The sequence below is a fragment of the Ctenopharyngodon idella genome, chromosome 2 (assembly GCF_019924925.1).
Source record: "Ctenopharyngodon idella isolate HZGC_01 chromosome 2, HZGC01, whole genome shotgun sequence".
NCBI lineage: Eukaryota > Metazoa > Chordata > Actinopteri > Cypriniformes > Xenocyprididae > Ctenopharyngodon > Ctenopharyngodon idella.
In genome coordinates, this window is record NC_067221.1 from 37,450,525 (window position 1) to 37,461,351 (window position 10,827).

General features: G+C 33.9%; 2 protein-coding genes and 1 long non-coding RNA gene across 7 annotated transcripts in view; all 3 read left to right on the forward strand.

Annotated features, from left to right (window-relative positions):
• LOC127500847 (CD48 antigen-like) overlaps positions 1-10,827 on the forward strand; it is a 103,281-nt gene that overhangs the window by 23,248 nt on the left and 69,206 nt on the right. The gene's annotated exons all lie outside the window — the stretch shown is intronic.
• Positions 1-10,827, forward strand: part of LOC127500653 (uncharacterized) — a 105,427-nt gene that overhangs the window by 2,283 nt on the left and 92,317 nt on the right. The window lies entirely within an intron of this gene.
• LOC127500960 (uncharacterized) lies at positions 5,532-10,540 on the forward strand. Its single transcript, XR_007926480.1, has 3 exons — positions 5,532-5,697; positions 9,304-9,627; positions 9,979-10,540. It is a non-coding gene; the product is annotated as an uncharacterized LOC127500960 (long non-coding RNA).

Consider the following 10,827-nt stretch of genomic DNA (forward strand, 5'->3'; position numbering starts at 1 on the left):
TGGACAGTGCTTTATTCTTAAGCCTGTACCCTCAGAATAACATTTTTTTGGAATTCACGTTGACGGTCATGTGATATGATGTACCAGTTGAATTAATTTTTTTCATACATTACACATGTGAATTACTGAATACATGGTGAATGGTGAGGCAGTCATATTCAAGTACTGAATACTCAAACTCGTACATATGAAAAGTTTATAGGCTACACATCAGAGTCAAATGCAGAACAATACACCTACACTACCCAGTTGTATATGCAAGTGCTTCATATAAGTTTTATTTAAACCCTATATGATGCCTAATAGTGAGGAAAGCAAAGATCACATGTACAAATAGTCATACCTACACTTTCTGTGGTGACAGTAGTGGTCAGGTGATTCTTTAAAATGATGCTATTCTAAATCTCTTAGGTGCCCAGCAGGATGATCATACAGTCTATACACAAGTTCAGGTAAGCTTTAAAATACTTCATTATATTTGTGCAGTCATCACAGATCATAAATGCTCTTAATCATAACACTTTAGAATAATGGTCTGTTATTAATAGGTAACTATGCAGGAAGTGATGCAGGACTATTACATTAACACTTCAGCTACTACTATTACACCCTAAAAAAGCTGCTGGATTCAGCCTGTTGGGTCATATTATGGGGTCATTTTTAATATTTTTACCCAGGTGCTGGGTAACTTGTATGTTTTTAGGTCAGCTGCTGGGTCATTTTACTATCAATACAAATGATGAACCTTCTCATATAACTACCCAGCGCTGGGTCAATGTAACCCAGTGCTGGGTAGTCTGTGCCAAACCAGTTAAAACTGGATATATTTTGTGTTCTGTTCTGAGAGAAAACTTCCTGAGAGGGAACCTCCCTGAATGAAATTAAGGTTTGTATTACATTATATACCTATCAAATTATTGTACAAATAGGAAAACACCTGTAGTCTCACATTTTACCTTTTTTTGTTTACATGTACATCACAGCTAACATCTGCTTGGAATGCTAGCCTTATACAAACGCAGCATATACCAGTATTAAGTATGCTTAAGTAAAGTTCTAGTATATTTTTAAGTGTACTTTATGTAGTAAATATATCCTAATTCACTGAACTAGAAGTATACCTGTAAATGTACTGTTTCAATACTACTTGGGACTAAATTGGCCCACTTTTCAGTATATAATAACAGTGTAACAGTAATAAAATTTGAGTACACAACTAGTTTACAACTACGTTTTTTGTTTGTACTGCAACTATACTACAAATGAATTTATAGATATACTGACCGTCAGAGCTAGTAACGGATTGCATGTAATCTGGATTACGTAATCAGATTTCAAAAATCAAGTACTTGTAATTAGAGTAAACTACTTTTTAAAATACTCGTAAACAGACTACAGTCACTTTTTATGGATTACATGATTACATATTATTTACACAATGGCAGTAAGTTGTTAACAATTCATTGATTCTCCTAATTTTTAATTTTTTTAACATTTATTTTTTTCATAATAAACCTGCCGCTTATATACGTTTGTAATTCTTCGAGTTTTTCCGGCGGTGAGGGGTGTGGAATCGTGCACAGAAATCAGCAACAACAAGAATATTTGTTTTTGTAATGTTGCTGTTTTCTAAATTTACTCAATTTTAAGTAAATATGTTTTAAAATCATAAGATGTGATTTTGTTTTATTCAGTGTTACTATCAGCAAACACTAACAGGTACATTAGCGTTAGTATTTTGAAGTTAACTGTCCATACATTGCACTTTAAATTGCTCTTGTTGGTGCATAGAATATATTTTTTCGAATATATTTTTTCTTTGTATCTGTCAAAGTAGTACAAGATTATTCTACAATATATGTGACATCAAATAAGGGTTAGCACAAAAGTAATCTAAATGTAATCCAAAAGTATTCAGATTACTTTACCAAAAATGTGTAATCTAAGAGATTATATTACTGATTACAAATTTTGTCATGTAATTTGTAATCAGTAACTGATTACAATTCATAAGTAATCTACCCAGCTCTGCTGACTGTTTACTAGTCAAATACTTAGCACAATAATAGCACATTTTTTTAGTTCATGAAAGTACACTTTGAAGTATACTCTCAGTAAACTAGTAGTTTAGTAGTTTTATACTGCAAGTATATTTGTAATTTTTCTTTAAGTAAACATAACGTATAATTTACTATTTATATATTATTTTTGCACTTTAAGTATACTACTATGTTCCTATTTAGGTATTAATTTTTATTCTTGAAATATACCTTTAACTGTACTTTAACTCTTTCCATTTTAAAAACATTTCCTTCTAGCTTCATGCATCCTTTTTTATCCGCACTTGAATGTGGGTAAGTTTCATAAAAAAGCAACATTTTGAACAAAAAACTGAAAGAAATTACATTTTTGTCAAAACTACATCCGGATCGGTGATCATCGCATCAGAACGATGATCAAAACACAGATGAAGTAGATTGCGTCCATCAACACCCCCAGAGCTTCCAAGTCATTAACTCTTCCTGGGTCGACATTTCATTTGGTAACATTAGGCAGTTTTGAACTTATATGCGGTTTAATATTTGATGGCTGCGTTATTTTACATTTGTGTAAACAAATCTTCTATCACTTGTTTCTGCTTCTTCACCTGTGTTTTGATCACAAAATAACCCATGTGTTCGGTCCATTATTTGGACAGCGCTGGGTTGCCAATTATCCCAAAATGTTTTTTTGTTTGTTTGTTTGTTTTATATAGAAATGAGATTAACTAATTAGTAAGTAATAGTAGCTGAAGTGTTACCTAATGATGGACCATTATTCTAAATTGTTGCCCTCTTCATTTAATAACGAATCTTCATGTGAGTGGTGGTTTGAGGGGTGGTTTGAGCCCTAGAGGATATGAGTCACCAACATACTATAATTGTACCTGTAATAAGTGTATTGGGAAACAATTCTGATAAAAGCATCTACTAAATAGCTACTAATATTTACATACATTTTTTTTTAATTTGTTGGCAGTTTAATGCAGTCATATGTATGGATTTCACCCAGCACCACAAATGAACCACCGACACAAGGCTCTTTGGGGGATCGCGTCTGACATTTATAGACCGAGGACAGACAATCAACACACACGCCTTCAGATTCACTGTCTTTTAGCTGACTCTCTCCAGTCACAGGCTGTTCTCAGAATGTATTCTATACAACAAAGTCTTGTATCACAATAGTCGATTTCTTTCTGTGTCTCACTTATAAATTTTCACATTCACACAAAACATAAATTAAATTAAAGTTGCAAGCAGCATTGAAAGGGCCCTCACACCCAGGGCCACCGCCACCCGATGACTTTAGGAAAACAGAACAGTGTGCGACATGCATTTAAACAGGTAAATATATGAGAAATATGCAAAGTTTTGATGTGCCAACAGGTGGCACTTTGACTATAACTGAATATTGTCATGTAGATGTCTTCAGGCCAGGACTATTATCAAGCATGTGAATAATGGGGCAGATCGGACATTGTATGCCTGACTTACAATAACTTCCTGTTTCATGGCGCTATGACTAACTGAATATTAGCATGTAGATGTCTTTAGGCCAGGACTTTTATCAAATGTGTGAAGTTATTTGTGCGCTGTAATCCAAATCATAGAATCTATACAATTGCAAGGAACAGATCTACATTCATTCAGCAATCTTCATCCCCATTCTAAGCAGCGACCACAAACGTCAAATCCCCCACTTGTTATAAATACAATTGCTGCCTCAAGAAGCTTTACAACACATTTTACAGCAGTGATATGAAACACTCATCGGGTATCGACATGCCATGTTTTGGGTGATGTGTTTCAAAATATCTTTTTAATGCTTACTAAAATTTACATTTTCTACAAATTTCTGTACATTTTATATATTCTTTTTACATTCTCTAAAATGGTTAGTTTGGGTTTGGGAGTAGGGTTAAGGGATCTAAAAATGTATCTATAAACTGGTAAAAGGGCAATCATACAAATATCTTTATGATATAAAAGATTTGTAAATATTTTACATTTCTTTAACTAGATATAATAATGTTTATGTTTACTGGCATCTATGGTTCCATGAAGAACATTTAACATCCATTAAACCTTTCCTGTGCACAAACGGTTATTTATACTGGAATAGGTTTCTTCAGATTATTTAAAAATCGCACTGAGAAAAAAAAATGGTTCTTTTAAAATCTTTTCACTGAAAGGTTCTTTGGAGAACCCTAAATTGTTCTTTTTTCAAACCTTTAATTATAAGAGTGAGAGAAACACACCACCCCAGCTGAGAGATACAGCAAAACTATATATACAGTATTCACAATGAATTGCAAGAAATTCTACATTACTATTTTAGTTGTCCTAAAAGTGAAAGTGCTGGTTGAATAAATAATGACAGAATGCTTATTTTCTACTATCATTTTAATAAATTGTCATGTAAAGTGTGGCTTGAACAGCAGGTGGGGATATTTGACAACTACCATTAGTCACTCTGTTGTGATGTAAGCATTAGCAAGCCAAAATATGCAACCAAATTCTGGAAATGTAGTGTTGAAATGATACAACCCATGACTGCCCACATTCATGAGTGACTTTACATGAAGAGACAGAAGATTGAGACAGTCTATAAGAAGCTGCCACATTTTTTCTATGGGTGTAGGCTTTAGTCTCAGTTTCTTCTGTCTCTTCATTTAATTCAGACTGTCTTGATGGTGAGATCAGATTTCTGACGTAGGTCTCCTTGTTCAGAGAAAAATGATTAATACAATTGATTATTACAATAATGGCAAATTAATATCTACTGACATTCTAAAACAAAATATAAATAACCATCTTATGTTAAACATCTAATGTTCCTAAGACTTTTTGCACAATACTGTATGTGCTATAGATAAGTAACACTAAATGATGCTTTATTGTAAGCGCATGCCTTGTGCATGTTTTAAACCACAGCGAAACAGGGCCAAAGGTGAAGAAAGATGGGTTGACCACAGAACAGGAAACCAGTTACTAAGGACGTTAGAACAGCAAACTAGCATACAAACATATGAGGAAGAATAATTGTACAGAAGAATAAACTGCAATCATATAGAATAAACTGCAATCATATATAATGCCATTATTCATGAAACAGGCAGTATAATACCAGCACTGCAGTTTAGATTATAAGAGACTGCAGAAATTATGCCCTATACTCAATTTGCTTCTCTTTAATCACATGATCAAAGAATTATGATAGATGGGGGTTACCAATAATTCATTTGGAAATAGAGCTATGCTTTATGGGTTTGATTCACTAAAAAGAACTGCGTCATAGGAGCCATTTGTTCAGGAACTGTTGCACTGTATGTTTTTGAATGGCTAAAAAGGAACCGGCTCATGGCTATCATTTGTTCATGAATTCAACTGCACTTATTTATACAAGTTTTGTCTTTTACACCCAAAAAAACAAAAAACAATCAAACAAACAAACAAAAAAAAAACTGCCATTTTAACAGTCGGGTGCATCCATTTTATGTAAAAAAAAATTTTAGTGAACAGAATCACTTCCTCTGTGAGTTTGCGGAAGGAAGATAACATTACACTGGAGCCCCATGACAAATTTCTTTTTCTATTACAATGGCTTTTTATTTCATTTTATTTTTTCCCTTAACTACTCATCTGATCGCTACAGGTATGCCTCTGTTATATGCTATTCATATTACAAATTTGCAGATTAATAATGATGATAAATGTTAAGAAGAGCAAAGAAGCATTCGGATCTTACTGTATATGCTTGCCTTATATTCTCATGTATAGATCATAAATCTGTTACAGAAACATAGCTTATTTGCCTGTTTTTCTTATTACTATGATTATTGTCATTACTACTATTATTATTAAAGAGAAATGCTTTTGAGAAATTGAGCGCAGTGCTCACGGAAGAGATACAACTTTTTAGATGCTTCTTGAAAGTAGTGAAGAACTTGGCTGTTTGGGTAGAGAAGATCATTTTTGTTAAGGATTACTGAAGATCAAGAAAGTGATTTGGTAATGCTACAGTACGTATTAGTACTGAGGTGCTGTTCACTTCATTCACTCAGTGACGACATGCCTCCATAAGTAATATGAATTTGCATAAGTAAGGGTAACACCACAAAAAAAAAACAAAAAAAAAATCGTAATTAGTATTTTTGTCTTATTTTCTAGTAAAAATATTTAAAAATCTTTAAAACAATATAAAATTACTTGTCTATGGTTTGCAGAAGTAATGCTTCATCATGTGACAAAAAAAAAAAAAGTTAACTGATGAAAGCATATATTGAACAATGAGAACTTCAAAAAGGTGTTGCCACACGTGTGCTTTTAGAAATCAAATTTGCTGTATTGGTTTTCTTGTTTTGTTTCTATTAATGCTTTGCACCAGCAGGGACTGAAAGCATTCTATCTGCCTTACTACAGACTTAGTCGACTACACTGAAAAAAATAACTTGTAAGATTTACTTGATAAAAACCTTGTAACAATTTTAACACATTTTAAGTAAATTTTACTGCTCTGTATGTAACAGTTGGTTGCACACAAAGATGAGGATGTAGGATCTAAGTGCAAGCAGTATTTTAATAAACAAACTTAAAACTTTACAAAACAGAATCTTCAGGATAGAACTGGAACATAACAACCGACACAACGCAACAGAGAACTGACAACTGAACTGAACACACAAAGGGCTTAAATATACTCAACAAACAAAGGAACTAATTAACTAGACACACCTGAACAAAACTAACTCAATCAGTAACCATAGAGACCAACAGGGTGAGAACAGAGGAATACAGGACATTTTAACAAAACAAGAAAGCTTAGAACTCAAACAATGAACAGAAACACATATTCAGAACAAACTCAAAACAAGAACAACAAAACAGAACAAAACACAACTCAAACGTTACACTGTACAACTTACCTGTTGAACAACGTACCTGTTATTATCAAGTAAAATCTACTTACTATTGGACTTAACATTCATAAAGAAATTTAAGTAAATATTACTTAATTACATTTAATTTCACATATAGAATTAAGTAGAATCTACTTACTATTAAACTTAACATGCATAAAGAAATTAAGTAAATATTGATTATATTTTATTTAGTTTCCCATGTAGAATTAAGTAAAATCTACTTAAGTAATTAAATTGAACAAAATTAACTTTTTACTAAAAATAATATAACATTGAATTAAACCATGCTTTTAAAGTGAATGCTTTACTTATACTTAGAAATATCTAAGTGAATGGTACAATTGATGAGGCACTTGAAAAGATACCTCAATACTTGAACTCCAGATGTCAACAAAATCACAGGTTACTAATCCTAACAAAAAATAAATTAAAAAAATGATAAAACAGTGTAAATACAACTCTAAAACAGCTAAAAAAAAAGAAAAAAGAAAAAAAAAGACTTAATTAATTATTCATGCCCAAGTGATGGGAACAGTATAGAATTTACTTTGTTTTTTCAGTTCTTGCCTGAACCAACTTCATGTAGAAATTACATTTGTTTTTTTCTGTGGTATTTACTTCACCACAGAATCAATTTTATCTGTGCAGTACAAGTACAGGTCAAGTATTACCAATTGGTGGACACCAATTGGTGGACAACCAGTGTGGGCAGTTTTCAAGCATCCACTCAAAATGAGTGTGTGAAATATATAGGCCAAAGACAGACAGGTAATGTGACAAAAATGCATTTAAAAAAAGAGAGCTATTTAAAATATACACAAAAAGAAATTTTTGCAAAAATGTGATTCGTGTTTTATGTTAATTTAACGTCATATACTGGGGATGTGGTTTTAATGTAGAAGAAGAACATTTACCATTGTGACTCACTCATTCCAATGAAGAAAACAGGCAGTAATAACAGATAGATTCAAATATTTTAACCATGAAAACTTGCCAAAATGCATGGCAAGGAAACGCAGTCCCGTTCCCTGTTCTCAGGGAACCATGGTTATATACGTAACCTGAGACGTTCCCTTTCGAAAGGGAACTCTACTCTGCGTTTAAAACGCTTTGGGGAATGATATACCCACGCCGCCATGCTTGAGGGGAGTGCATGCCACAATGGCTAGACGAATGTAAAGCAGTTTCGAAAGAAACGACAGCAACTCACCCTTGGGTCACACAAAGGCTGTCAGTGACAGCATTCCCTACGGCCAACAGCCCAAGCTAAACCTCAAAGAGGCCTTCAGCAGAAAGCCTTCCAAGCCTGCTCCAAGGTTTCTGGGACCAAAACTTCCACAGATAGAAGGTCCCTTTAAGGGAATGTGGCCAGGGATCCGAAAGGAACCCCAGCCAGTCACTAGAAGGGGGACATAGTTACCCCAAATGCCACCAGGGAGGCCTACCTGGTCTGACAAAGAACAAACCTAGTCTTTGGCCAACCCTGTCTGAATACAGAGTCTCAACAACGCGTTCTTCAGAGAAGACAGCGAGTAAGAGCGACAGCAAAAGGCAGTAAGCAACTCAAACCCGCGCGTAGAGCCGAGCATCCTGGAAAGCAGAACTCAGCTGAGTGCTCTAAATCCTCTTATTGAGGGGAGTATACTCTGCTCAATCCTAGGATCTACTCAGCACCTGATTATTTGCACAAATCTCTTGCCATTGGTCAGTTTTTTGCGGGCAAGTTCACTACTGTAAATTGATTTACAGTACAGAAAAATTACAGTAGTGACCATATATTTTCCCATAATCCTTTGCCGTTTACAGTAATATACTGTATACACATTTTATAGTATCATACTATACATATTACAGTAAAATACTGTTCAAATTACAGAAATCTGTTACAGTGTGTGAAATATCAAGACATCCACTTTCAGAGCCACACAGCCATACATTACAGCAGTTTCTAACCAGCTGTGCCAAGCCAGGAGTCGACAGGAGGTTTAGGGAAGAGCTGTCGAACACTTAAGCCACTCCCCACCACTAATCTTAACATCGCTAAAACAGCAAGCTCCACCCTACTGAATGAGTAACCCCTCCCAGCACTAAAGCTATACTCACTGAGTGTCATGCGGCCCTAACGGCTAGTCTGAGACAGCTGGTCTGGTATTGCTGGTAACTGATATGAAGTCTGTAGTGCACATGGGTCGTAAAAACTTATCATTATGACACAAAATCCACTAGGATACATATGTGTTAAAAACATCCAGTTTACATGTATCAAAATTCCCTATGTAGTGGACCTGATCTATTATAAAAAATAAAATTAAAATTAAGTTTCTTTTCTCTCCCTCCAGTGTCTTTTGCTGAAATCCAGCCCAAGAATCTGTCTGTACAAGCAGGGGAGCTTGTTGAGCTTGTTCAGAGAGAAAAGCTTCCAGAGTTTTTGCAGCTAATCTGGATGATAACACCATTTGGCACAAATGATGCAGAAACCATTGTAACATACAATAATGAAAGAATCGATCCTAGAGATTCTTACAAGGACAGAGTGGTGTTTAATACTACAACCTTCTCTCTAACACTGAAGAACATGCAGAAGACAGACAGCGGACTCTACTGCACAACAACCATAGGACATGAAACTAAAGACTTTTGTCAGTACAATGTTTTTGTTGTTGGTAAGTGTAGAATTCACGACCTCACAACTAACACTAGTCAAAGTAGATTCTGCTCTCAAAAAGAAGTGACATTACTTGAATCTGGACTCTCTCACCATCTATTTTATTGTAAAAAGGTTGCTGTTTTCTATAACAATTGCAGCCCAGTCTACTGAAATATTCAACTTTGTGCCCATTATATTAAATAATTCTGTATATGTGTTAATCTATACCCCAGTTGACAACAGTATATTGTTATCCTGTTGTGAATTACTCATAAGGCATCTTTCAGCTTTACTGTTAGAATGTCAGAGCTTATTTTCTATCTCTTCTATCTCTAGTTTTTAATGATGCATCTTTTCTTTTTTTCAGAAAACCATGGATCACCCACTAACATTTTTCTGCCTTGGATATTGCTTACTTCTACAATCAGCACAATAATAATGTTCTAAATTGTGCTAGTACTAAAATAAAAACAAAATTAGCAGGATGAGACTCAAACAAGGATAATGAAGGAGATGGAGAAGGAGATCTTATAATAAATTAATACTGCTTTACTGTAGTAACAATAAATTAAATAAATAAATATTCTATGATTTGATTAATATCATTTTAAATATGATGGTTTCATTATGAATATGGTCATTATCTCTAAGGTGGACACCCAACTTGATGATATTGACCATCTGAATTTACCCATTTTACCCATTTTATGCCAACAAATGGAAAAGATAGCCAGCTATTTATTACAAATCTGTAACTTTTCCAAAAAAAAAAAAAAAAAATATTGCAGGTTTCCCGAACATCCCCTGTCACTGGTCAGACAAACAGATTGTCTTGTCCCAAACTCTCACCATTAATAGTTTTAAATGACAAAACTGGACCTACTGTAATTTTACTTTAAAATAAATAAATAAACAGCCTAATAACTGCATTCACCTTTTTCACATGCTTTATTTCATAATTAGAACAATAATGTGCCAACCTGCCAACCTCACAGCCTACCAGGGTTGCCAAGTCTATGGTTTTCATTGATTAAAAACCTATTAGCAATATCTTAAAATTTTATTTTACATTGTAAAATGCAAACAGTTAATTTTAATTACCACCCTGAAGAATTTTGTTCACCAACTGTCGGTCTTAAGTAAGATAATTTTATTAATGAAAACAAACGTAATGATTATTAATGTACACTGAAGTTAAAATGAAGTTAAATGTGTA